Here is a 16233-nt window from a genome sequence, read left to right on the forward strand (position 1 = left end):
TTCAAATAGACCCGATGCTTGAAACAGACTGGGTCATTGAATTCCACCTGTAGCCCTCCTTCAGAACAGTTGAGTACTGAAGTCCTGGGCTGAGAATATGGCTTTTTAAAGCAACAATCCTAGTAGAACAGAAGAGGTGTGGACTAGTTAAGGATAGGTTTAGAAGTACATTCTTAGTAAGAGAGGTGAGACTTACCTTCATCTGGACCAAATCTATTACTCTCTTGTTAATCTCCTAACTTCCTACACTGTATCCAGTAGAGGACACTTTTGCCTCACACAGTAAAGAAAGAGCCTCTGGACTCTACCAATGGGATCGGCACTCTCCAAACCTGCATGTTAAAAGGCCTGTAAGTTTTGAGGGGGTCCCTTTGTCCACATGATTATTCTGTAACACATTGTATTTATGGGCATGGTATTATTATACACGGATCTTATCTTTTAAAGAACGTTATAATCTACTTAACTGCTAGGATCAGAGAATGGCAGACAATTCAAACCACATTGTCTTACAGAAGACATATATAAAATATAGTTATGTGTACCAATTGAAGTTCAAATTTGATTTAATTTAAAACAATCTAGGTGAGATTTTATGTAGTTTGTGGACCCTTTGCACTCATATCTCAAGGTTCTTATTAAAATGCAGATCTTGGGTGGGTGTGGTGGCTCACACCTGTAATCCCAGCACTTTGAGAGGCCGAGGTGGGCAGATCACTTGAGTTCAGAAGTTCAAGACCAGCCTGGCCAACATAGCGAGGCCCTGTCTCAATTATTAAAAGAAAAAAACTTAATAAAAAATAAAATGCAGATGTTGGGTAAAGACTTGTCATCTGGTTTACAGGTATAATAACTGTCTATAACATAGTGATTTTGCCCCAAACTTACCTTTTCCATTATTTAGTTCAGAAATTACTGTTCTATGTATGGTAAATGAGAAAAATTGCTAGATTCTAGAATTGTGGCCTCTATTCATAGTTTGAAAAATGAAACAAAAACGTTTCTAATTTCAGATCAACAGAAAAAAGAAAGAATCAGCATGGGAAATGACAAAAAATTTGTATGATGCGTGGTCGGGTTACAAACGGCCAGTAGTAACACTAATAGGATTGGCACCAGGTAAAGAAAATTTTTCAAGCAATCCTTTTTTAGTTAACAGAAGTAAAAATCGTTCTTCCTTCCTCCCTTCAATTTTTTTCCAGGTACCATTGGATTTTAAAAAGCATTTGTTTCTCTTCTTCAAAAAATCTTCTTAAATATAAAACTAGGTGGCAGGAGGCTTCCAAGTCTAGTCTTGGCTCTGTCACTTTAAGTGTTTATCCAGCTTGGTTGATCTTTCTGGGCTCAGTTTCTATATCTGTAAAATAAGTGGTTTGGATCAGGTGACCAATAAAGTATCTTCTGATGTTAACACCATAATAAATAGCCAATATTTATGGAGTGCTTCCTAAGTGTTGTGCACTGTTCTAAAAAGTTTACATGTTTTTAAACCTCACGGCATCCTATGATAACGGTGCTGTTATTTTCGCCATTTTACAGATGAGGGGACTGAAGCTAAGAAAAGTAACTTAGTCTGACTAAGGTCATACAACTTAGCAAGTGGCCAAGCCAGGGTCTGAATTAAAGCCGTCTAGTTCCAGACCCTATCCCCTTCATCACCCTGCTATAGAGCGTGGCCACAAAGTCCCAATGTGTGAGATTTTAAGAAATAGCTGTTGAGGACCTGAAAACAAAATACTAAGCCCTGTTGTAATCACTTTCAGCTTCTGTGATGGAAGATTATATTCAGAAGACCACAAAATTAAATTTTTTGTAGAGAATAGAGGTAAGTACTGATAATCCTAACTGGCATGCATAATAATGTTATGGCCTCTGTATATGTAACCCACTGATCTTTTTCTATAAGAAGAAGGACCCAGATTTGACCATAAGTTTGTATATTTTTTATATTCTCACAGTAAAATAATCTTGATATATGGTTTTCTGTAATTTAAGAAAAAACTATAAATAGGAATACTATGAATTTCAATAATTATTTCTAATGAACATTAAATTTAAATGAAATTGATATCATTTATAAGTCTGTTAATTATGGATTGAAAATTAGATTTGTGAACTTTCTGCCAAGTAGCTGTCTTTTGAAGATATTTCAATATCTTTTAAACGCTGTTTTTTGGATCACAATTAATTTGAATGATGTAACTTAAAAATTCCAAACAAAAATAGCAATTTTATTGTAAAAAATAACTCTTTACAGTTTTTAAATATAATATATGTTTATAGCTAAAATTTGAAAATCTTAAATTTATATGTACTTCTTAAATGACCCTTTTTTTTACGAGTCTCCTGCTTTCCACTTGCCTTTTAACTGGATTGTTCTCGGCTCCCAAAAAGTTGACTTATTTTTTGACCATCTCTGACATATTTTTATAGGGGCCTTGGCCGGGTTAATAGACATTGCTGCTGATTGGATGACTGACCTAAAGGAGGGCATTTGCCGTAGTGCATTGTGGTACAACCACAAAAAGAGCTGTTGGGATCTAATGAAACAACATTTGAAGAGAGGGATAAATGTCTGTGGTGGAAAACATGGGCAGAATTAATCATAAGTCAAGCAGAGTTAAGTCTTGCTTTGGCTCAAGATGAATTAATAATTGATACAGCAAAATGTTTCCAATTCAGTTAATTATAAAATTAATCACATATTAGATGATTGCATCCACATTAAATGGATCCATCCTCAACACATTGCAGCAAGAAAGAATTAAACGCAGTATTGTTTCGAGAAGCTTTTGTATTAGTTAACTATGTAGTCATATAACAAATCCACTGGGTTGTCACACAAATATATTTGAGCTGTAGTAGAAAACAAGTGATAGTTATTGCAGTAGGATCTGTGTAAAGTTACTAAGAAGTCAAGTTATTAAAACTAATATATTACCAAGATTGGGAAGTTTGAATTATTAAAATATGATTATCAAATAATTTAGTAAAATCAACCTTCTGAGTAGAGACACATTGAAGAAAATCAGAGATTTTTATTTGTGGCATTACAACATTTAAATCATTAATTTGCTATGATCTACAAATAATATTCTAGAACTTAGGATGTTATATGTGTATTTTTTACATGATGACATATGGATATATTTTTAAAATTTTATTTTAGCTGAACTTTAGATCTAAAAGGTATATATTTGCAGTGAGATGAGTAGTATGCTGTTTCTCACCTGGCTTAATTGAATTGAGTTTAATTTAATGATCTTCTGGAAAGTTATAGCAGAATGAAACCTGAGTGCTGATGCAATTTGTTTCCACCCCTGTTTCCAAAAAATGGTTTGTAGGCAGAGGTTGAAGTATAGCTGAGATGTCTTGGTAACAAGACTTTAGGGATTAAAGTTTAAGGATTAAAATGAATGTGAAACTCATTTTGAAAATAAAACAGTGTTAGATATTCTAAACATTTATTATACACTTATAATAAATTGATACTGTGAATTTGTAATGATGATCACCATCTCCAAAGTAATAATAACATCAATTTTTCTTATGACAGTAAAATCCATTACGTATAAATTCTAACTACAGCAAAATTTAGAGCTAGGATATTTACAATTCAACTTACAATATTTCAGAAACATCTTATAAAATGATACCATTACTTTTTCTTTTTTTTTTTTTGGTTAGCTATTATTTTCCTCTCAAAACTTTATGGAGATCATTTTTTGCTGTTTTAGTGGCTGCATTTGTTTTGAGGTCCATCAGTCCATTTGGTAATAGCCATCTGGTCCTTTTTTATGTGGAGTATCACAAACCATCATACCTTTTTGAGCTGTTTCCTTTTATTCTCCTAGGGGTATTTGGAGAGCTTTGGGGAGCCTTTTTCATTAGGGCAAATATTGCCTGGTGTCATCGACACAAGTCCACCAAATTTGGAAAGTATCCCGTTCTGGAAATCATTATTGTTGCAGCCATTATTGCTGTGATAGCCATTCCAAATCCATACGCTAGGGTAAACACCAGTGAACTGATCAAAGAGTTTTTTACAGACTGTTGTCCCCTGGAATCCTCTTATCTTTGTGACTGCTGAAATGACATGAATGCCAATAAAATTGTCGATGACATTCCTGATAGTCCAGTAGGCAATGGAGTATATTCAGCTCAATGCAGTTATGCCTGGCACTCGTATTTAAAATCATAATGACAGTATGCACTTTTGGTGTCAAGGTAAGTACTAATGTGAGGTGATATTTGAGCAATGTTGGCATGTTCAAAACATATGTGGAATGACAGAGGTTGTTTCATAAACGACTGAAAAAAGTACTTATCTTTTGCGTTTAATTTTAAGTAATGAAAAAGATAATTCCTTAGCATATATTGTTGAGCATGTTATTTATTGCTATTTAACAAATTACTCCCAAAACTTAGCAGCTTAAGGTAACTACTTATTTTGTTCTTGATATTGGGTCAGCCATTTAGGAAGGGCTCAGCTGGGCATTTTTTGCTTGCGGTCTTTCATATAGTTGTTATTAGAGATGGCAAGGACTAATCATCTCAAAGCTCCTTTTTTAAATTTCCTTTTTAAAAAAATGTTTTTGTGGGTACATAGTATTTATATATAGTTTTGTGGTACATGAAGTATTTTGATACAGGCATGCAGTGCTTAATAATCTCAGGGTAAATGGAGTATCCATCACCTCAAGCATTTATCCTTTGTGTTACAAACAGTCCAATTATACTCTTAATTATTTTTAACTGTACAATCAAATTATTATTGAGCGTAGTTCATAGACTTCTTCATTCATGACTAGCACCTAGGCTGAAAAGATTCAGACACCTGGGCTCCTGGGATCAAGCACACATACTGTCTCTCTCATGCTTGCTTGCTCGAGCTCTCTCTCTCTCTCTCTCTCTTTTTTCTCTCTCTCTCTGGTTTTTCTAGGGTGGTGGCCTCAGGGTAGTTGGATTTCTTAAATCATAGCTCAGGGTTCCAAAAGCAAGTGTCCCAAGAGGGCTGTTTTTAATGTAGCCAAAGAAGTCTTGCAGCATGACTTGTTTAATTCTATTCATTGAGGCAGTCACAGAGGCCCACCCTGTTCAGAGGAAGGACATACACTTAGTGGGACAAGTGTCAGAGAATTCATGATCATGTTTTAAAACCACTTTTATTAGTTTCCCATTGCTATTGTAATAAATTACCACAACTTAGTGGCTTAAAAGCCACACACATTTATTATCTTACAGTTCTTGAGAGCAGAAGTCTGAAATGGATCTCACTGTGCTAAAATTAAGGTGTTCACAGGGCATTCTGGAGGCTGTAGGAGAGAGTCTGTTTTTTTTTTTTTTTGCCTTTTCTGGCTTTAGAAGCTGCCAGCATTCCTTGGCTCCTGGCCCTCTATTTGCATCTTCAAAGCCAGCATTGGCTGGTCAAGTCTTTCTCTTGGCTCATTACCCTGACACAAACTCTGCTAAATCTCCCTTCCACATTTGAAAAACCTTTGTAATTAGTTTAGGCCCACCCACATATATCAGAAAATAACCTCCTTTTTTAAGGCAGCAACTTTCTTTCTGCAACCTTAATTCCTCCTTTTCATGTAAAGTAATGTAATCACAGGTTCTGGGAACTAAGCTATGGACATCTTTGAGGAGCCATTATTCTGCCTCATACCAGTATAGGGTGTTAGCTTGAAAGGACACTGCCGACTTAGTTAAATTACTACGTCTATAAATACGTGCCTTTTTCCATCAAGGAATTAAGGTAGCTGGGCCTTACGTCCTAGGACATTGCTTCTTTTGTATTTATAAAATAACAAAATTTGGGCCGGGCACGGTGGCTCACGCCTGTTAATCCCAGCACTTTGGGAGGCCGAGGCGAGTGGATCACGAGATCAGGAGATCAAGACCATCCTGGTTAACACTGTGAAATCCTGTCTCTACTAAAAATATAAAAAAATTAGCCGGGTGTGGTGGCGGGTGTCTGTAGTCCCAGCTAGTCGGGAGGCTGAGGCAGGAGAATGGCATGAGCCGAGAATTGCAGTGAGCCGAGATCACGCCACTGCACTCCAGCCTGGGTGACAGAGTGAGACTCCACCTCAAAAAATAAAAATTAATAATAATAAAGTAATAGTAATAATAATAATAACAGAAAAGCCTTAAAGTTTTATCTTTTTTCTTAGGGGATCGAGTTAAAAGAGCTGTTAAAGCTCTTTTTTTCTACAATAAGTAAGTGTTCTGTAACTCCCAACTTTCTCACAGTCAGTTCAACTACAAGAAGTTGGAGGCAATTGGCAGGCGTTTGTTAAGTCCTACCTTTAACTCAGCTCTGGCTGAAGGATCATCATACCTGGCAAGAGAGTGTAAAACACACTTTGATTTTTTCTATTGTGTATCATTTTAATCATCCTAGTAGACTCAAACATGCCATCATTTTGTGTTTGGCTCGTTTCATATACAGAAGAGTTTATAGCTGTTACTCTTTCAGTAGTCATTTTTATTTATTTATTTTTTTTTTGAGACAGAGTCTCACTTTATTGCCCAGACTGGAAGGCAGTGCCCAATCTCAGCTCACTGCTACCTCCACTTCCCAGGTTCAAGCGATTCTCCTGCCTCAGCCTCCCAAGTAGCTGGGATTACAGGTGAGCGCCATCACGCCTGGCTAATTTTTGTATTTTTAGTAGAGATGGGGTTTCGCCATGTTGGCCAGGCTGGTCTTGAACCCCTAACCTCAGGTGATCTGCCCACCTTTACCTCCCAAAGTGCTGAGGTTACAGGCATGAGCCATGGTGCCCAGCCTCTTTAAGTAGTCTTTAAATGATCTTGCTTATGGTGCTTCTTATCCCTGTTATCCTCATCAAATTTAATCATGAATATTTTTCTCTTTTTAATTGATTCATATAGACTTACCTGAGAGATATAGATTTGGTTCAGACCATCACAATAAAGTGAATATCATAATAAAGCGAGCCCCATAAATGTCTTGGTTTCTTAGTGCATATAAAAGTTCTGTTTACACTATGCTGTAGTCTGTTATGTGTACAACAGCATTATGTCTTTAAAAAAAGTAATACCTTAATTTTTTTATTATACTTTGTTATAGGATACATGTACACAACATGCAGATTTGTTACACATGTATACATGTACCATGTTGGTGTGCTGCACCCATTAACTCGCCATTTACAGTGGGTATTTCTCCTAATCCTATCCCTTCCCAGCCCCCTACCCCATGACAGGCCCCAGTGTGTGATGTTCCCCTCCCTGTGTCCAAGTGTTCTCATTGTTCAGTTGCCTCCTGTGAGTGAGAACATGCAGTGTTTGGTTTTCTGTCCTTGTGATAGTTTGCTGAGAATGATGGTTTCCAGCTTCATCCACGTCCCTGCAAAGGACGTGAACTCATCCTTTTTTATGGCTGCATAGTATTCCATGGTGTATAGGTGCCACATTTTCTTAATCCAGTCTATCCCTGATGGACATTTGGGATAGTTCCAAGTCTTTCCTATTGTGAATAGTGCCGCAATACACATAGGTGTGCATGTGTCTTTATAGTAGCATGATTTATAATACTTTGGGTATATACCCAGTAATGGGATTGCTGGGTCAAATGGTATTTCTAGTTCTAGATCCTTGAGGAATCACCACACTGTCTTCCACAATGGTTGAACTAACTTACACTCCCACCAACAGTGTAAAAGTGTTCCTATTTCTCCACATCCTCTCCAGCAGCTGTTGTTTCCTGACTTTTTAATGATCACCATTCTAACTGGTGTGAGATGGTATCTCATTGTGGCTTTGATTTGCATTTCTCTGATGGCCAGTGATGATGAGCATTTTTTCATGTGTCTGTTGGCTGCATAACTGTCTTCTTTTGAGAAGTGTCTGTTCATATCCTTTGCCCACTTGTTGATGGGGTTGTTTGATATTTTCTTGAAAATTTGTTTAAGTTCTTTGTAGATTCTGGATATTAGCCGTTTGTCAGATGAGTAGATTGCAGAAATTTTCTCCCATTCTGTAGGTTGCCTGTTCATTTGGGTGGTAGTTTCTTTTGCTGTGCAGAAGCTCTTTAGTTTAATTAGATTCCATTTGTCTATTTTGGCTTTTGTTGCCATTGCTTTTGGTGTTTTAGTCATGAAGTCCTTGCCCATGCCTGTGTGCTGAATGGAATTGCCTAGGTTTTCTTCTAGGGTTTTTATGGTTTCAGGTCTAACATTTAAGTCTTTAATCCATCTTGAATTAAATTTTGTATAAGGTGTAAGGAAGGGATCCAGTTTCAGTTTTCTACATATGGCTAGCCAGTTTTCCCAGCACCATTTATTAAATAGGGAATCCTTTTCCCATTGCTTGCTTTTGTTAGGTTTGTCAAAGATCAGATGGTTGCAGATATGTGGTGTTATTTATGAGGCCTCTGTTCTGTCCCATTGGTCTATGTATCTGTTTTGGTACCGGTACCATGCTGTTTTGGTTACTGTAGCCTTGTAATATAGTTTGAAGTCCGGTAGCATGATGCTTCCAGCTTTGTTCTTTTGGCTTAGGATTGTCTTGGCAATGTGGGCTCTTTTTTGGTTCTATATAAACTTGAAAGTAGTTTTTTCCAATTCTGTGAAGAAAGTCATTGGTAGCTTGATGGGGATGGCATTGAATCTATAAATTACCTTGGGCAGTATGGCCATTTTCAGGATATTGATTCGTCCTATGCATGAGCATGGAATGTTCTTCCATTTGTTTGTGTCCTCTTTTATTTTGTTGAGCAGAGGTTTGTAGTTCTCCTTGAGGAGGTCCTTCACATCCCTTGTAAGTTGGATTACTAGGTATTTTATTCTCTTTGTAGCAATTGTGAATGGGAATTCATTCATGATTTGGCTCTCTGTTTATCTGTTATTGGTGTATAAGAATGCTTGTGATTTTTGTACATTGATTTTGTATCCTGAGGCTTTGCTGAAGTTGCTTATCAGCCTAAGGAGATTTTGGGCTGAGATGACGGAGTTTTCTAAGTATACAATCATGTCGTCTGCAAACAGGGACAATTTAACTTCCTCTTTTCCTAACTGGATATCCTTTATTGCTTTCTCTTGCCTGATTGCCCTGGCTAAAACTTCCAACACTATGTTGAATAGGAGTGGTGAGAGAAGGCATCCCTCTCTTGTGCCAGTTTTCAAAGGGAATGCTTCCAGTTTTTCCCCATTCAGTATGATATTGGCTGTGGGTTTGTCATAAATCGCTTTTATTATTTTGAGATACATTCCATCAATACCTAGTTTATTGAGAGTTTTTAGCATGAAGGGCTGAATTTTGTTGAAAGCCTTTTCTGCATCTGTTGAGATAATCATGTGGTTTTTGTCACTGGTCCTGTTTATGTGGTGGCTTGCATTTATTGACTTGCGTAGGTTGAACCAGCCTTGCATCCCAGGGATGAAGCCCAATTGATCATGGTGGATAAGCTTTTTGATGTGCTGCTGGATTCGGTTTGCCAGTATTTTATTGAGGAGCTTTGCATCAATGTTCATCAGGGATATTAGTCTAAAATTCTCTTTTTTTGGTTGTGTCTCTGCCAGGCTTGGTATCAGGATGATGCTGGCGTCATAAAATGAGTTAGGGAGGATTCCCTCTTTTTCTAATGATTGGAATAGTTTCAGAAGGAATGGTACCAGCTCCTCTTTGTACCTCTGGTAGAATTCAGCTGTGAATCCGTCCGGTCCTGGACTTTTTTTTTTTTTTTTTTTTTGAGACGGAGTCTCGCTCTGTTGCCCAGGCTAGAGTGCAGTGGCGCGATCTCAGCTCACTGCAAGCTCCGCCTCCCAGGTTCACGCCATTCTCCTGCCTCAGCCTCTCCGAGTAGCTGGGACTACAGGCGGTCCTGGACTTTTTTTTGGTTGGTTAGGCTATTAATTATTGCCTCAATTTCAGAGCCTGTTATTGGTCTATTCAGAGATTCAACTTCTTCCTGGTTTAGTCTTGGGAGGGTGTACATATCCAGGAATTTATCCATTTCTTCTAGATTTTCTAGTTTATTAGCGTAGAGGTGTTTATAGTATTCTCTGATGGTAGTTTGTATTTCTGTGGTATTGGTGGTGATATCCCCTTTATCATTTTTTATTACATCTATTTGATTCTTCTCTCTTTTCTTCTTTATTAGTCTCGTAGTGGTCTATCGATTTTGTTGATCTTTTCAAAAAACCAGCTCCTGGATTCATTGACTTTTTGAAGGGTTTTTTGTGTCTCTATCTCCTTCAGTTCTGCTGTGATCTTAGTTATTTCTTCCCTTCTGCTAGCTTTTGAATTTGTTTGCTCTTGTTTCTCTAGTTATTTTAACTGTGATGTTAGGGTGTTAATTTTAGATCTTTCCTGCTTTCTCTTGTGGCCATTTAGTGCTATAAAATTCCCTCTAAACACCATGTTAGCTGTGTCCCAGAGATTATGGTACGTTGTGTCTTTGTTCTCATTGGCTTCAAAGAACATCTTTATTTCTGCCTTCATTTCGTTATGTACCCAGTAGTCATTCAGGAGCAGGTTGTTCAGTTTCCATGTAGTTGAGCGGTTTTGAGTGAGTTTCTTAATCCTGAGTTCTAATTTGATTGCACTGTGGTCTGAGAGACAGTTTGTTGTGATTTCTGTTCTTTTACATTTGCTGAGGAGTGCTTTACTTCCAATTATGTGGTCAATTTTAGAATAAGTGCAATGAGGTGCTGAGAAGAATGTATATTCTGTTGATTTGGGGTGGATATTTCTATAGATGTCTGTTAGCTCTGCTTGTTGCAGAGCTGAGTTCAGGTCCTGGATATCCTTGTTAACCTTATATCTCGTTGATCTGTCTAATATTGACAGTGGGGTGTTAAAGTCTCCCATTATTATTGTGTGGGAGTCTAAGTCTCTTTGTAGGTCTCTAAGGACTTGCTTTATGAATTTGGGTGCTCCTGTATTGGGTGCATATATATTTAGGATAGTTAGCTCTTCTTGTTGAACTGATCCCTTTACCGTTATGTAATGGCCTTCTTTGTCTCTTTTGATCTTTGTTGGTTTAAAGTCTGTTTTATCAGAGACTAGGATTGCAACCCCTGCTTTTTTGCTTTCCATTTGCTTGGTAGATCTTCCTCCATCCCTTTATTTTGAGCCTATGTGTGTCTTTGCACCTGAGATGGGTCTCTTGAATACAGCACACTGATGGGTCTTGACTCTTTATCCAATTTGCCAGTCTGTGTCTTTTAATTGGGGACTTTAGCCCATTTACATTTTAGGTTAATATAGTTATGTGTGAATTTGATCCTGTCATTATGATGTTAGCTGGTTATTTTGCCTATTAATTGATGCAGTTTCTTCCTAGCATCGATGGTCTTTACAATTTGGCCTGTTTTTGCGGTGGCTGGTGCCAGTTGTTTCTTTCCATGTTTAGTGCTTCCTTGAGGAGCTCTTGTAAGGAAGGCCTGGTGATGACAAAATCGCTCAGCATTTGCTTGTCTGTAAAGTATTTTATTTCTCCTTCACTTATGAAGCTTAGTTTGGCTGGATATGAAATTCTGGGTTGAAAATTCTTTTCTTTAAGAATGTTGAATATTGGCCCCCACTCTCTTCTGGCTTGTTGGGTTTCTCCTGAGAGATCTGCTGTTAGTCTGATGGGCTTTCCTTTGTAGGTAACTCGACCTTTCTCTCTGGCTGCCCTTAACATTTTTTCCTTCATTTCAACCTTGGTGAACCTGATAATTATGTGTCTTGGGGTTGCTCTTCTTGAGGAGTATCTTTGTGGTGTTCTCTGTATTTCCTGAATTTGAATGTTGGCCTGTCTTGCTAGGTTGGGGAAGTTCTCCTGGATAATATCCTGAAGAGTGTTTTCCGCCTTGGTTCCATTCTCCCCATCACCTTCAGCTCTACCAATCAAACTTGATTTGGTCGTTTTACATTGTCCCATATTTCTTGAAGGCTTTGTTCATTTCTTTTTACTTTTTTCTCTAATCTTGTTTTTTCACTTTATTTCATTAATTTGATCTTCAATCACTGATACCCTTTCTTCCACTTGATCAAATTGGCTATTGAAGCTTGTACATGCATCACAAAATTCTCATGCCATGGTTTTCAGCTCCATCAGGTCATTTAAAGTCTTCTCTACACTGTTTATTCTAGTTAGCTATTCAATCTTTTTTCAAGGTTTTTAGCTTCCTTGCAATGGGTTTGAACATCCTCCTTTAGCTTGGAGAAATTTTTATTACCAACCTTTCGAAGCCTACTTCTATTAACTCATCAAAGTCATTCTCTGTCTAGCTTTGTTCTGTTGCTGGCGAGGAGCTGTGATCCTTTGGAGGAGAAGAGGTGCTCTGATTTTTAGAATTTTCAGCTTTTCTGCTCTGGCTTCTCCCCATCTTTGTGGTTTTTATCTACCTTTGGTCTTTGATGTTGGTGACCTACAGATGGGGTTTTGGTGTAGATGACGTTTTTGTTGATGTTGATGCTATTCCTTTCTGTTTGTTAGTTTTCCTTCTAACAGTCAGGTCCCTCAGCTGGAGTTCTGTTGGAGTTTTCTGGAGTTCCATTCGAGACACTGTTTGCCAGGTACCATCATTGGAGGCTGCAGAACAGCAAATATTGCACAACAGCAAATATAGCTGCCTGATCCTTCCTCTGGAAGCTTCATCCCAGAGGGGCAGCCGCCTATATGAGGTGTCAGTTGGCCCCTACTGGCAGGTGTCTCCCAGTTAGGCTACACAGAGTCGGGGACCCACTTGAGGAGGCAGTCTGTCTGTTCTCAGAGTTCCTTTTTTGGGAATAGACTATAAGGGGGCAGGGGTGGAAGCAGGAGACCACCTAGAAGACTCTTGGAATAATTCAGGTGAGATATGATGGAGATCTGAACCTGATTGAAACAGGTGGAGGTGGTGAAAGTGGTTGGATTCTAGCCATCCTGAAGGTGGAATAGACAGGACTTGTGAATGGTCTGGATGTAGAGTGTGGTAAGTGAGGAATCAAGGATGTCTGCAAAATTTTTGTCTGATTAATGACAGAACAATGGAATGGACACTGGCTGAGTTGGGAAAGACTTTAAAGTGGGTGAAGGATATGAACAGACACTTCTCAAAAGAAGACAGTTATGCAGCCAACAGACACATGAGAAAGTGCTCATCATCACTGGCCATCAGAGAAATGCAAATCAAAACCACAATGAGATACCATCTCACACCAGTTAGAATGGCGATCATTAAAAAGTCAGGAAACAACAGGTGCTGGAGAGGATGTGGAGAAATAGGAACACTTTTACACTGTTGGTGGGAGTGTAAGTTAGTTCAACCATTGTGGAAGTCAGCGTGGTGATTCCTCAGGGATCTAGAACTAGAAATACCATTTGGCCAAGCAATCCCATTACTGGGTATATACCCAAAGGATTATAAATCATGCTGCTATAAAGACACATGCACACGTATGTTTATTGCGGCACTATTCACAATAGCAAAGACTTGGAACCAACCCAAATGTCCATCAATGTTAGACTGGATTAAGAAAATGTGGCACCTATACACCATGGAATACTATGCAGCCATAAAAAATGATGAGTTCATGTCGTTTGTAGGGACATGGATGAAGCCAGAAACCATCAATTCTCAGCAAACTATTGCAAGGACAAAAAACCAAACACCACATGTTCTCACTCATAGGTGGGAAATGAACAATGAGAACACATGGACACAGGAAGCGGAACATCACACGGGCCTGTTGTTGGGTGGGGCGATGTGGGGGATAGCATTTGGAGATATACCTAATGTTAAATGACGAGTTACTGGGTGCAGCACACCAACATGGCACATGTATGCATATGTAACCTGCACGTTGTGCACATGTACCCTAAAACTTAAAGTATAATAAAAAAAAAGAATAGATTTGAGGGTGGGATGTTGTGTGCAGAGGAATTTTGGTTTTAGACATTGTTTTAAATGTCTTTTAGACTTCCAAGTGGGAGTGTCACATAGGCATTAGCATGTGTCAGACTCAAATTCAGGAGAAAGGCCCAGCCTGAAAGCTACACAGGGGCAGCATCATCCTGAGACAGGAGAGTACCATGGATTGAGTGCAGACAGAGAAGAGGTACAAGGACCGAGCACTGATGTATGCTTATGTTTAGATTTGGGGAGGTGAGGAGCCAGCAAATGAGGGAGCTGCTAGTGAGGTTGGGTTGGGAGTAGGGACATTCAAAGAAGGGTATTCCACTGGTGGATTTATTAAAAAATAAGTTGGGTGTGGTGGCTCAGGCCTATAAATCTAGCAGTTCAGGAGGCCAAGTGGGGCAGGATCATTTGAGTCCAGGAGTTAATGACTAGCCTGGGAAACATAGGCCAGGTCTCTACAAAAAATTAAAAAATAAAAATATGAGCTGGGCATGGTAGCCCGTGGCTGTAGTCCTGAAACTTAGGAGACGGAGACAGGAGGATTACTTGAGCCTAGCAGTTGGAAGCTGCTGTGAGCTATGATGGTGCTATTGCACTCCAGCCTGGGTGACAGAGCAAGCCCCTGTCTCAAAAAAGAAGGGTAGTCCCCTAAACCAAATGAGTAATAGTTTCAAGGAGCAATGATTAACTGTCACGTTCACTGATAGGTGAAGTAAATAAGGGCTCAAAATGGACCAATGTGGAGATAAATGATAGCTTCCCCCAGAGCAGGTTCAGCGCGATGGTGGCAAGCCAAAGCCTGAAAGAAGTGGGTCCGACAGAGATTGGAAGAAGAATTGAAGACAACTATTGCAATTCTTCCTATGAGGTTTTCAGAAACGTAATGCGTGATAGTTTTAAGAGGCAGGATATTATAGCTTTTTTTTGCTGTTGATCGTTTGACAAGGAAAATTAATCTGAGACTGATCGGATTTTAAGATGCAGGAAATTACAGCTTTTTTGTGAATGATAGAAATGTTTGAGAGGAAAAATAGAAGAGCATTCCTTGAGTAGGGAAAGGAGGATTGGGTCTTGGACACACATTCAACCTTCATAGAAAGGAGGAAAGGTAGAGTATAATGGGTAGTTGGTAAGGCAGTGGGAGTCTGTTGAAGTTATTTTGGTTGCTTCTATTTTCTCTGTGAAATAAACTGAGGAATGGGGGTGGGGGTTGGGGGTTGAGAGATGAGACAGTAGGATCGATGGGCATCCAGCGTGGCCAACTTGAGGTTAAAATAAGATGAACTGCCATGGTTACATTTTTTCTCCACCCACCTGATACTGAGCAGACTCAGGTAAGGAATAGGCAGTTTTAAAAATTTGGCTTAACAGATAAATACAACAAATGGAGAGAAGGGCAGTGGAGCAGAGAATGTGAGGAGGGATTGTAATGATCTGGAATAGAATCTAAAGGCTGGGTAAAGAGGGAATCAGGAATGGAGTGGGTGAAGAATGAAAAAGGTGGTTACATTTGTGAATTGTAGGGGACTGTTGTGTTGAAAAACTGTTGGGGTACTAGCGGGAAAGAGGTGGAAGGATGAGTGATGATGTTAAGACAGTAGGATGCTTGAAATTGAGATTTGGGAGGTTTTCATTATTGGTACTGAGAAGGTACTAGTTCTAGTTTGTCAATCAACCCCTGGTCTAGATCACTGAAAGACTAAGTCAAGGAACTGAGAGGCTAGTATTGTAGGGATCACCCACATATATATTATTATTATTATTTTGAGACAGAGTCTCACTCCATCACCCAGGCTGAAATGCAGTGACATGATCTCAACTCACTGCAACCTCCACCTCCCTGGCTCAAGTAATCCTCCCACCTCAGCCTCCTGAGTAGCTGGGACCACAGGTGTGTACCACCATGCCTGGCTAATATTTTGTAGAGACAGAGTTTCACCATGTTACCCAGGCTGGTCTCAAACTCCTGGGCTTAAGCTGTCTGCCCACCTTGGCCTCCCAAAGTGCTGGGATTACAGGTATGAGCCACCTTTCCCATCCAGACATTAAAATTTAATTATGATAGGAATAGTTTGGACAGAACAACATTAAGCTGGTAAGGTCAGTGTTTGAGGTAATGCAAAGGTCTTAGGACATTGCCGAGTAGTTTACAGCAATCTGTTTTGTAGCTTTCATTTTTCCTTGGGTGTTATTCTACATACATGTTTGAGAGGTTATATGGAAACTCCATTACTGAACTCCGAGGGGTGAGCTTAGCTAAATTTGAACTGGGTAATGATTTTCTGTTAAATCCTGATTGGATCAAGTTTCTTCATTCATGAAAGAGCCTAGGCACTTAAACTGTGTTCTCAGAGAACAGAGGTATATACACGCC

General features: G+C 39.0%; 1 protein-coding gene across 1 annotated transcript in view; it reads left to right on the forward strand.

Annotated features, from left to right (window-relative positions):
- The window catches only part of FREM1 (FRAS1 related extracellular matrix 1), a 293398-nt gene that overhangs the window by 6129 nt on the left and 271036 nt on the right, over window positions 1-16233 (forward strand). Inside the window, exons 2-3 of the mRNA XM_063609109.1 lie at window positions 1014-1119; window positions 1764-1825. The gene's annotated coding sequence lies outside the window, so the exon portion shown is untranslated. The remainder of the gene's footprint in view (window positions 1-1013; window positions 1120-1763; window positions 1826-16233) is intronic.

The sequence above is a fragment of the Symphalangus syndactylus genome, chromosome 9, assembly GCF_028878055.3.
Source record: "Symphalangus syndactylus isolate Jambi chromosome 9, NHGRI_mSymSyn1-v2.1_pri, whole genome shotgun sequence".
NCBI classification, from domain to species: domain Eukaryota; kingdom Metazoa; phylum Chordata; class Mammalia; order Primates; family Hylobatidae; genus Symphalangus; species Symphalangus syndactylus.